Source organism: Protomyctophum bolini (genome assembly GCF_963924005.1).
Source record: "Protomyctophum bolini genome assembly, chromosome: 5".
Classification (NCBI taxonomy): Eukaryota; Metazoa; Chordata; class Actinopteri; order Myctophiformes; family Myctophidae; genus Protomyctophum; species Protomyctophum bolini.
In genome coordinates this window covers 35696151-35708886 of record NC_137866.1, presented here as the reverse complement: position 1 = coordinate 35708886, position 12736 = coordinate 35696151, and the positions used below count along the sequence as shown (strand labels likewise).

The 12736-nt window shown below is 43.1% G+C and overlaps 1 protein-coding gene across 4 annotated transcripts in view; it reads right to left on the bottom strand.

Moving 5' to 3' along the window:
- Positions 1-12736, bottom strand: part of agrn (agrin) — a 347396-nt gene that overhangs the window by 256795 nt on the left and 77865 nt on the right. The window lies entirely within an intron of this gene.

Sequence of the window (12736 nt, the reverse complement as noted above, 5' to 3'; positions counted from 1 at the left end):
AAGATATGGGTGCATGCACTCAGCATCTCTGATAAAGATATGGGTGCATGCACTCAGCATCTCTGATAAAGATATGGGTGCATACACTCAGCATCTCTGATAAAGATATGGGTGCATGCACTCAGCATCTCTGATAAAGATATGGGTGCATGCACTCAGCATCTCTGATAAAGATATGGGTGCATGCACTCAGCATCTCTGATAAAGATATGGGTGCATGCACTCAGCACTCTGCTCTTGCCTCGGCGTCCCACACAGTCACACTCCACTGCCCTTTTTTCTGTCTAAGAAGCAGGCGGGGGGGGCAAAGGAGAAAGAGAAACAAAGAGCATTTTAAATATTGACTTTAAAGACGGTCTTTGAGGATAGATCAGTGTCTAGGTTTTCCTTAAATAAATAGTCAGAGAGATAGGGGGGAGAGAGAGAGAGAGACAGACAGACAGACAGACAGACAGACAGACAGACAGACAGACAGACAGACAGACAGACAGACAGACAGACAGACAGACAGACAGACAGACAGAGAGAGAGACAGAGAGAGACAGACAGACAGACAGACAGACAGACAGAGACAGAGAGAGAGAGAGAGAGCAACAACTCTACTCTAAAGTATGGGCAGTCAGGGAGCATCTGCCAGCACCCTCTAGTGGGTGTGTTTGTTATTGCACCTCCTGCCAGAGGGCACATACTGTGGTTCTCCACTTTTTGAACCCAGGTAATTAACTTAGCAATGAATAAACAGTCAAGTCTTGACTGTTCCCAACTGCAATGATGATCCCATTGATTTAAGGTCAAACAGGGGTCTCTGGCACTCTTTTCATATATCAATAAAGAATACAAAGTTAGACATTTCTATTACACTCTCTGAGTTAAATGAACACTCAATATTGTACAGTGCAGAAAGCAAGAGAGTGCCCCACACACACACACAGGGCCGGCCCTCCCATCAGGCAAGTCAGGCAATAGCCTGGGGCATCAGGAGGGGACGGGGGCAAAAATACCTGTTTTTAATGGATAACAATATAGAAGCTTTAGTCTGTGTCTAATGTTGACTTGTCCATTGCATATGTCTGCTGTTACTATATAGAAGTGTATTTGTATGTCTCTAAATGTTTTGATGAATTGAACAAGGTGGACCCTGTTGTAAACAAGTGTAATGCTTATTTGGGTCGTCCACTCACAGTTAACAGTCTTTGTATTGAGTTTGTGCTTGAAATGTACTGTAATTCTGCAAACTGTTAATACATATTTCAATCAATCAATCTGTCGGGAAGAGCCTAGTTGCCATCCCAACAGAAACAATATGTATTTTTAACATTACTCTACATGATCTTGCATTAAGGAGTCTCAGGTCAGGTCAACAAACTGGTAAGAATTTGAAGCGTCAAAATTTGAAGAGTGCATCATGGCACCATGGCGGCGGCGGCGGGGGGGGGGGGGGGGGCATCAGGAAATATCTAGCCTGGGGCAGTATTTTAGTCAGGGCCGGCCCTGCACACACACACACGCACACACACACACACACACACACACACACACACACACACACACACACACACACACACACGTAGGTGGTCACACATTTCTATAGAAATACGAGTGTGGGCATGACATGGCAGTGGAATGTCCCTGGCAGCGGTCCTGACCCAAACAACACACAACCACGCACGCTCCTCGCGCACAAGCATCACATTTTTGAGGTGCACGGCCGTCACCTTGTTTTCCTGCATTTAGCATTGCGTAAATCTGTAACCTCACTTTAGCCCACGGCAAAAACTAATATAATTATATTCATCCTCACAACAACATAATTAATGAACCGCTAATGGTTTCTCAAATTCCCTCTGGGGATCAATAAAGGTTTTTTATCTCGTCTACAGTTTAGGGGGGTAATTAAAAGCACTAAATTAAATGGCATGAGCCAGTCCAAAACACAAGCCTCACCCTTTGTAGCTTGTGATTCTCAACCTATTTCATTTCAAAGACCCGATATGCGTTAGGTCATGGAGCTTGTAGATTGGCTAATTCCTAATAGCCAATGTATGTAAAACAAATAGACTTGGACGTTGTATTGTTGGATTTAGAATCCCTGGAACCTCCTCAAGGACCCATGGGGACCTCCGCACCCCACAGTGACAATGAGAACCACTGCTTTAGAGGGGTAGTGAAGTAGCTCCATGATTTGGTTGCAATGAAAAGTATCCCACTAGAACCACAAAGTAGCCTAAGTGGATGAACAAAATGCTAAATTCTTGTTTAGGGATAATTGGGGCTACATCAGAATATTCCCCCAAGCAATGTCTGGCGGCAATTGTCTTTGCCGCCATAATGACTCACGGTTATTGAATGAGAACAGAGGAGCACTGTGAAAAGTGATCACTCCATTAGTGCAAAATGAAACTCAGGTCTAGCAAGGAAAACAAACGTGGAAAAAGATATCCGATTAAAGCAAGTGTGTATCCTGTTGTTCCCAACCCTCTCTGATGAAACACTATACTATAATATTACATAATATTATATAGCGTTACAGCCATTTGTTTGTTGTGTATCGGATACACTGTATCCTACACTAGTAGATAGAAAGAAAAACAGCATTTATGGCATGTGGCCGATGGGTCACGCCATGACTCAGACCATGAGCATCGTGACAAAGAGATGAACGCAATAAGGGAGTGGTCTTACCTGAGATGAGGTGGTCAGGATGAGACAGCGGACGGCACATGAAAGAGAGAGAGAAAATAGACCTCATTAGCCAAGAACAGGGTTTTTAAAGCAATACACTGTAAAACAAATCCTCATTTAACTCTGAGAGTGCATAATTGGAACCAAATTGGACTATTTCCGTCCATTTGGTTGCATTTATAATTGCAGGGAGCAGCCAAGAGATGGCAGCAGATCCACAGCGTGGAGGCAGGCCAGCAGCACAGTGTCAGTGTGAGGTGTTAAGTACAGTAGAAAGGTCCTCCAGACTGCAGAGGCAGGGGTATTACAGTAGATACAAGCTGTCATCCACTCTTATCCACTCATCTAGATATACATGTCATTTGTACATGTCATCTCCACAGATGGGCCAAACCCTTGCATTGCCACCGCCGATGCTCTGTGCATTTTAAGTCCACTTCATACACTCACAATGTAGATTTTCTTCAGCATTTTTCCTGCCACTGTCTGTTGCAGTAGCCCGTCACCGTCTATTCAGTAAAAAGTGGCATACCGTACTAAAAACATAAAAGATGCCTTAAAACAAGAAGCAGAGCGCTTTCATTCTTAAAACCGGCAATTTCATACTAGACATGGAATCAGAGTGTGGAAGAGTACTGGTAACAGAAATATTACCAGGTACCAAAACCCATATACCCAGTTAATATGTTATAAATCAAAGAAAAATGAACCAATTTTCTGCTTGTGTCACATACACAGGAGGCTACCACATCCCTCTAATGGAAACCCACTCACTCATTTTTGTCCAACGACCCGAAGCGAATGGTCTTTTCACGCTTATCACTAAGAGTAATGGATTAGATCGCTCCCATCATCCGATAAGTGTAGTACATGAATTTGCTATCACCGCTGAACAGATGGCGAGTGTCTCTACTGGGGCTGTATGTGTTGTGACTCGTGTCACCTGTTTTTACTTCAACACACCTCTATGAAGACAGAAATAATGTCATTTATTTAGTATTCATTGCAGGTATAAATAAGGTTCTGTTAACTTTTGTGGCATTACTTAGAAGTTGTTTCTGAAACTGTGTTTGGGATGGTTAGTCAACAGACACACCGTTCAAGTTGCAATGCGTAACCTTTATGTCCTGCCTGGAATTTGAACCATGGGTCTCCCACATGAGAGACCAAACTTCCTGCTTGGCTGGCCAAGGGAGATATTGGGCTTAGCAGTACTACTAACAACTAGGAGTCGTACGCGACACCGGGTCTAAATTACTCAATGGAACAGTACAGATGTACAAATGTAGTTATATTGCATTGACTACTCTTCATGTCTGTGTACTGTGTTTCTCCACAGGTCCTGTATAGGCTGGGCTTTCCAATGGGAGCATCTGGACAATGCTCCCAAAGGCCCTATAAAATAGTAGGTGTCAGCCACTCTACTGCTCGCTCCCAGGGGACAGCATACTGTTTGTTTCTCTTTAGTTTACACACCATACAACACCCCACACTGCATTGATCACACATCCACACGTTGCTGACATTACTGATTTAATTAGTTACTTTTGTAAATAAAGCTATTGTTTTTGCACAATCCTACCGTGTCCTCCCAGTTTGTCATGGCCCTATGGGCCAGAATATGACAATCTGCCATACAGATTGGTTAAAAATAATGTATCAATCATTCCAATAGATTAATAATAGATTAATATCACACCGTGGGTAATTAGAATAGCTGTCGCTATTGGTCATTAATTGTTCTATCAGCGCCTGCCTGCCACACCTTCCTATCCCACAGGTTATAAAACTGATATGAGCATATCCAAGTTCCACATCATAGTTCATCATCATAGTCTCAATAGATGCCTGCGGGTCAACGACCAGCAGGAGAAATAGAACGTGGCTGTGGAGTATCTGTTGTCTGCTATAGTGTGGTGTTCCAAGCAGCCTCTGGGCCGTGTGGCCTGCCATGTTGCTGTAGGTGTGGTGCTGCTGGTGAACTGAGCTGGCTGAGCCACCACGAAGCAGGTCAAGGCAAGAATCAAGAAAGAACAATAATATATAACGTGCACACGTACGCGCACACACACACACACACACACACACACACACACACACACACACACACACACACACACACGCATGCGAGTGTGAAAACACAGAGATGCAGTATGTGCTATTCTACAACAGGTCGTTTTGAGGAAGCAATCTGATTGGTTGAAACGGTTTCTAGCCGTGGATCAAACCAGCACTGTTCACCACCTAATCAAAACAAAGAATTCAGCCGCTCTGTTTTCCCAGAGTGCTAGCAAACTCGGTGGCTAGGCTAGTTTCTTGGGACATTTGTGGTCGTAGTGACTACATCTGTCATTAAAAAAATAGATTTCTTCTTAGTTTTAAGGGTAACTGTTGTAGAATTGCAATATTATCATGCGTTTTTTTGTGTTTTTATATAGAGTATTATGTATTTTGTTTTAAATGCACTGATCTGGTTTGCAATTCAATTTCGTTGTCTCGTACAATGACAATAAAGATATTCTGATTCTGATTCTGATTCTGATTACACGAGAGGGTGTTGTTTAACGTCATTATTGCCACTTCAGTGATGCTTGCGGAACTCGACTTCGTCTCGTTCCTTACCGCATCACTGTCGTGGCAATAATCACGTTAAACAACACCCTCTCGTGTAATATTGCTTAATTAACCACTTTCTTAAGCCTTATGTACTGTACGTTGTAAAAATTGCAGATCTGTTTGTTTATTTCTTTACCTGACATAGCCAAAAATAAGGATGCAATATTGGAAGTGATTAATGCTATTGTATTGCATTGCACACATACACAAACACATGGACACCCACACTAGCACGTCCAACCTAAGTAACTCGGCAGTGCCACAAAGTTCAAAGGCATAATGGAGATAAGATATGGAATGTGGGTCAGCACGTTGGAGCAGATGAAAGCATGATAAACACAGCTGACTGACTACTTCTGCTATTTTTGGGGGGATTTTGACCCAGACACGGGCAAAGTGTGTGTGCAGTTTGACAGGGACCTTAGCCTAGCTCTCCAAAGTAGAGAAATGCGCCATTAAACTAAGGATGTAGGATATGATTACACATTAATTTATGTATCCGACAGTGACATGTGTCGAATTCATATTTTACAATAACGAATACATTTGTTTATATCAAATAGCCACTGCGAATTAATATGAAATGCTGTGCAGAATTCCCTGTGAGAGAATTGGAGAGAGGGTTGGTGCAGAAGAGAAGGAGGTATTGCTTAGAGAGAAATGACAGCTGAAGATACAGGGAGGACAAAGTTACCCTAATTTAACTCTGAGAGTGTACAAATAGAACCGTTTGGTTCCATTCGTACACTCTCTGAGTGAAAGACCCATAAGGGTCCATTTGGTTCCTAACTATCATCAGCTGGGGACCCCCTGGAACTCCCTCAAGGACCCCTGGGGGTCCCCAGACCCCACTTTGGGAACCACTGGTGTAAACAATGTTAATGCACGAGGCCATCTGCTGCACGACGCAGGCACTCCTTCGCCTAGCAGCTCGCACGGGCGTGCCTCATAGACGTCAGGGTCTCCCTGTCAGTGCGGCATGTACCTTGTAAGTGATAAATAAAGTTATGCATTCGTTTGAAAACGTGCATATACACAGGACATTGAGTGAAGTGAACCAAAACAAGCGCTCCCACAACAACAACGGGCTCGGGGTATGTCTAGGACGCAGGAAGGACAGGTGTTCTAACAATGAAATGTCCCCTGGTCTCGTTCCAATGAAGTCAATGTGAAGAAGGGGAGACGGAAAGAAAGGATAGAATAACCCACTAAAACCGAGACTGCATCTGTGCGATTTTAGCGATTGCTGTTCAAAAATAGCAAATGTACAATCTCACAGCTGAGCTTGTACATCTGCTATTTTTGAAAACGTTTTTACACAAATCTTCTCTTCTGGAGGTCCCAGGCACGAATATATATGAATTTATGAGTCATTGGCGCAAAAATGCTTGAGATGCGAGATTTGTAGAATCGGCTTCAGGTCTAAATGGGATAAATCCGAGTGACAGAAGGGAGACAGAGAGAGAGAGAGAAAGAGAAAGAGATAAGAGAGAGGAAAGAGAGAAAGAGAGGGTTAGAGGAAGAGAGAGAAGAGATTATGCTGGAGTTGAACCAGCTACCCTGGCACTTCTGACCAAAAACAGAAAAGCCAGCTCTGACTCGGCTCACCCAGCCAAAACGAGAGCACGTTGCCCCTACATGCTTTTTGGCTTTTTATGCCAACCCTCAGTGTGCCAAACGGTCTGGTTCAAGGGCCTCATAAACTCACCGCCAACCCATAATAGGCCAGCACATGAATAGCAATATGAATATCTGTAAGTCAAGCACGACATACTGTACACTTGACACGCAATATCCCTGCGACCGCGGGACCATTATGGTGTTATGCTGGCATTACGCTGCACGCGAGGCGAGCGTGTTCCAATTGAGAGTGCACAATGCTTGACTTCTGTATAGTGTGCATGGAGTGTCTCCTGGCAGATCATATATCAAGCATATAAGGTATAGCACAAGAGCGTTCCTCTTGTAAAGCACTTTGGAGTGTTGATTCAACTCTACATTACATTTTGAGATTTGCCCCGCTTAGCCTTGAATATATCAGCTGCAATCCGTAATCTTATTTGAATTAATATTTTAAATTTAATTTGAACCAATGTTAATATAATACATAATATAATATAACACATTTGCAGGGTCTCTCTAGAGTCTCTCAACTCTCCCATTGCACAAGCAGAGATTCCCTGTTGCGTGAGTGTTAGATATTTGGTCTCCCATGCCGGAGACCGTGGGTTAGAATTGCTGCATTTGAAATTATCTCTCTCTTCGTCAGACGACATAAAACCTACAGACCACAGCTTTAAACACGCCAAATGACTATACAAAATGTACACTGAATATAACCCTTGCCCTGCTTGGCGTACAGTAGACTGTATATAAAGTGTGTGTGTATCCGCTGCCACGGGGTGTCACGAGAGAGAGGCACAGCTGTGCTGAAAGATGCTGACTGGCTGAGTGACGCACAGCTCCGCCGCAGCCAGCCAGCCACAAGATGCTCCTCACCCCGCTACCACGCACTAAACATATGCTGCTGGGAGTGTCGGGTCCCTGTACACACCACAACACCAGCTCACACACACACACACACACGCATGCACGCACGCACGCACACATTCAAACCCACATTGAAAACAAACACCCATATGCATATACATGCAGACATAGAAATAAACAGTACTTTGCCCGCCTGCACACACACACACACACACACACACACACACACACAGGCACACACACACACACACACACACATCTGGAAATAAACACAGCATAGAAGACTTAACCAGCAGGCTTTTAAGAACCTCACGCCTCCCAAAACACATACCACATGTAGGAGTTACACTACACAAATATCAACACGGAAAAACATCATCTACTTTCTTTGGTTAAACTGAGTGTTAAATAGCTCTATATTCTCTTAGTATTCATTCCTGATCAGCAAACAGGAGCCTCCATGTCTCTCAGAAAATGCATTTTCAGGTCAGGATAAAGCAATGACTTTATAATAAATGGCCCACAGAAAAAGCTTGAAGAATCATCAAATATCGTAGTCACCCGACCACGGACCGTTTCAGATGATGCCACATGGAAAGTGGCTCTGCTGCCATAAGGCCAGTAGATTGCTAAGAAGCATCTTCCCATGGACAATCTAGCACATGGAGGAGCTGGCCAAAATAAATAAAAATAAGCTTGGGAGTTGGGACCCAATGTCTGAGGAGCCGAACAGAAATAAATGTTACTTGTATCGTATGTGCCTGTACGCAAGATGTAACAATAAAATAACACATTGTAACTGGCAAATGCTGAACTCTTGCCCTGTAAGAGGGCCACTGTAAGAGTTGAGCATTGTTCACCTGTCAGTCGATTAATTTAATACCTTCCCCAGCGCTTCATCAGATAAACCTTTAGGAAGACTTGCCCTGGTTCCCATGGGGGATAATGTCAGATTATGGAGGAACGAATCCTCCCATCTCTATCCAGGTGTGGGGGTGTTTAGTGCAGTCTTATCTGAAGTGAGGATGATTGCAAGGTCACAGTGGCCCTAAAGTGCAGGGCTGTTTTCTATGGGAGCGATAGCAGAGGTCGCCTCCCCTCCAACTAAGGCTGTGGTAATGGTACCGTAGGACCTGGAGGGAATTGCAATGACCTCACAGTGATAAACAGGAAGTCTGCTGAGAGGAGGTCGAGGCCTGTGATGGATATACTCAGTTCACTAATGGTCAGTAGTGAACAGAGGAAGCATGAGGTAGACTCCAGGAATAATTCTGGAACAGTTCCATTAAGCATTATTCAGCATTTCTTTACCCCTTCGCCACTCTGAAACACTCATTTGATTTCACTGCGTCGTTATATTTAGCTGTAAACAATTCACTTTGTTCAGTGACAGGCCATTTTAGAATCCTTAATTATTTATGAATGTTGTGTTTGTAGTAAAATGTATGTGCACAATTTCCAAATACATGAAAAAGTATGTTGGGGAATAAACTTGATTTATTCATTTATTCAATTTACAGTATGGCTTCTGCGCAAACCTTCCTCTCCCCCTTTCAGATTGCCTTGGGCTTGTTGTTCCGCACCATTCCATTCCTAACATGACCAAATAACTCCTTCAGCAGACTCATGGCCCTGAATGATGACAGATGGCCTTGGTATAGAAATATTTGATATATTTGCAGATAACAAGTTACATCTGGGAATGCTTGGAAAGGACAATCCAAAAAATATAACCCCACTCTGTCCAATATTAAAGTTGCTTCGTGGGTGGGCTTCACAAACCATATTAAACTAGATTTTCAGGCTGTGGAAAGCATTTTTGTGTCTGTTTTTTGAATAACCGTTCAAGTTCAATGTCTGAAATCAATGTCTAAAATAAAAAATTAAACCGTATATATATTTCATTGACCAGCTATAGGGGCCCCCAGGGCTCAATTTGCCACCTCCTTTTGGCCCTCTACACAACATTTCTTGTGAGCTTGTAGATCGGTTATTTTCCACTGTTGTTTTCCTACTGTCACTGAATGTTGACCTATAATGACATGATAGGGTCATGGTTAAATGACACAACCTCAAAAATGGTGGTGGGTTTTCTTGAAAACCAATTCCCCGCAGCTCAGTAGAAGGAGCAGACATCTGCCTCAACCCCCAGATGTCAATTACTTTGACTGACAGCAGCTTATAAGACACGGGGGCTCTATGGCGGATCCATGGTCAATACTAGGTTAAGGTTCACAGGGGCTATAGGGATTTGGTGGCTATAGGCCAGGGTAACACTAGTGGTGGAAGAAGTACTCACATTTGGTACTTGAAAGTAGCAAGCTCATAAAGCACCATGACGCTTTATGAGCTTGTAGATCGGCTACTTTAGAATGGTCAAAGTATAAAACTGGGCAGAAATTGGTTTTTGGTAATGTATGTTTTGTAATATTAATCTAAATCTGCAAAGTAACTACTAACTAAAGCTGATTATAGTGGAGTAAAAAGATGTATTGGAATATAAAGTATTGAAAAATTGACATACTCAAGTAAAGTGCCTCGACAATGTACATAGGCTACAATACTTGAGTAAATGTACTTTCCACCATTGGGTAAAAGTGTGTCATTCAAAATGACAGACTTACGCCAGCTGGAATTAGACATTGCCATATCCTATCTGTGGTTCCTGATTTGTGCATAGATTCTCTCTCTCTCTCTCTCTCTCCCAAAAACCCAGACAGCAGATAATCACATTCTCTGGGCGTTTTGAAAGTCATTTTGAAGGGGGGTGCTGATGGAGGCCTGGCTCAGAGTTGAGGAGGATCACTGGAGCGGATGAGGGGAATGAAGAATTCATCTCGCCATCGGTGCGGTGGGGGGTGGGGTGTGGGGGGGTGCTTACGGTAGCTACTTGATTCATATAGATGGCATACCACAGTGGTTCTCAAACATTTTCATGTAAAATACCCCCAGTTTGATTGAGTAATTTGGTCACGGACCCCCATTTGAAAGGATTTTGTGCCAGGGACCCCCACAAAGGAAGATTTGTCAACATAATTGTTCTCAAAGAGCGCATATGCTGTCGATAGGCTATTTTAGTATTTTTGAATAGCCAAAAAAGAAAACAGGGCTTAAGTGATTCCTTTAAACGCTTCCTAATATTGCTGGGGACCCACAGGAGCCCCCCTCAAGACCATGTAGGGTCTAAACACATCACCTCGGCCGGAATCCAATCCCACCCGGGCGTTGCATTGAAAAGGGACAAGCTACTGCGTCTGACTGAACAGTTGCGTGTGTGTGTGTGTGTGTGTGTGTGTGTGTGTGTGAGATGTTCAAAACTAAATGTTCTTTCTTTCTTTCTTTTCCTTCATTGAGAGGGACAGTATATATTAATGAACAAGGCATTCAATGACAGTACATACAGTGCAGTTATGAATGAAAATATATCGGAGTAAAAACTAGGACTTAAAATAAAAACTCGCTGTCTGCATGTTTTAAAACATACTAGAATACAGCGGCGGCAATTATATGAAGGAGAATACTAAAATAGTAAAATGCTTGAATCTGTGCACAAAGTTCTATCCATGCTCTCTGGGTCAGGGTGTGGAGGGACAGGTTTGGCAACAGTGACCTAGGGAATGGTCAACTGCTGCCCAGAGGATGGAAGAGATGGAAATATCTCCTTCCCACATCCTTCTGTTGAATGTAGGTTGAACTCCAGCACAGCAGTGGACAGACTGGACAGGCTGAACGAACTGATGCAAATGCTATACAAATGTGTTTTCATCCTGTGTTTTTAACCACTAAAACCCCAGCACCCGGATTGTGTGGAAGGCAGATCGACAAGCTCACATTGCGTCGAGTTGTGAGCTTGTGCATTTGCTATTTTCAGCGAAAGCTTTCGTCACAATAACATAAAATACACACAACCAGCCTAAGCGGGACTTTAGTGGATCTAGAACATAACAAGGCACCATCAGGCAAACTAAGTGGAAGTGGCAAAATGTTGGTTAGTGTAAAGAATCATCCAGGTTCTTTCACCCTCGCTTGAGGTGTAAGTAGAAAAGATTTGAGTTGAGCATCGAAGAGATGCAAAACACCCTGAGTATCTCTGGGTCTGTTTGCATTAGATACTGTATGTCACTCTGCCCGCAGTTCATTCACCAGATGCACACTTCTTGGTTGCCTTGCTGTTGATTATAGAGGAATTAAGGCCACAAAACAGCAATGGAAATGCTTTTTATCTGATGAATAATTATATTCTGTAGCAGCTCTCCCTGCTGTCACCTTATGCAACACTTATGTAGGTGTGTGGCTTAATTATGTTAAAACGTTCGGCTTGGGGTGCGACTTATTCACACCAGTCCAATTAATGTAAATATGCCACATTAGCATATTTATTCTTGTGGTATTTGGGAAAGTGCGCTGAAAATTCACTTGACATTTTGCATGACAACATAATCAGTGTTTATGGTTAAGTGTCAGCGTACATCCGCTTGGCTGTGTTGCATATTGCAGCACACTCTGCCTCTTGTGTGCAGTGGTGGAAAGTACATTTGCTCAAGCACTGAACTTTTACTTTGAGTATTTAAATGTGTTGAACTGTTGATCACACTACACTTCCACTCACCACAGAGGCAAACACTGAAATTATTAGAAAACGTTAGTTGCAAGGTACTTCCCACACCCAGCCCGTCACTTGCGGTGTCCCCAAGGGTTCTGTCCTCGGCTGCACCGAGATTCTGAGGAATGTAATGTGCATTATAAATAATTCACTTTACACCTCCTGTGGATGTGTAAAGTTCACATCCCGTGGAAATACGACGAATTTACTTGTGGATCATCTATATTTGAAAAGGTTCGACAGATTTAATCAAATTGGGGGAATGTTACTTCGGTTCTGCACTTTTGTACTACGGTACTCAATACAGGCCTTTGACTTGTAATAGTGTGTTTCTACATTCATGTG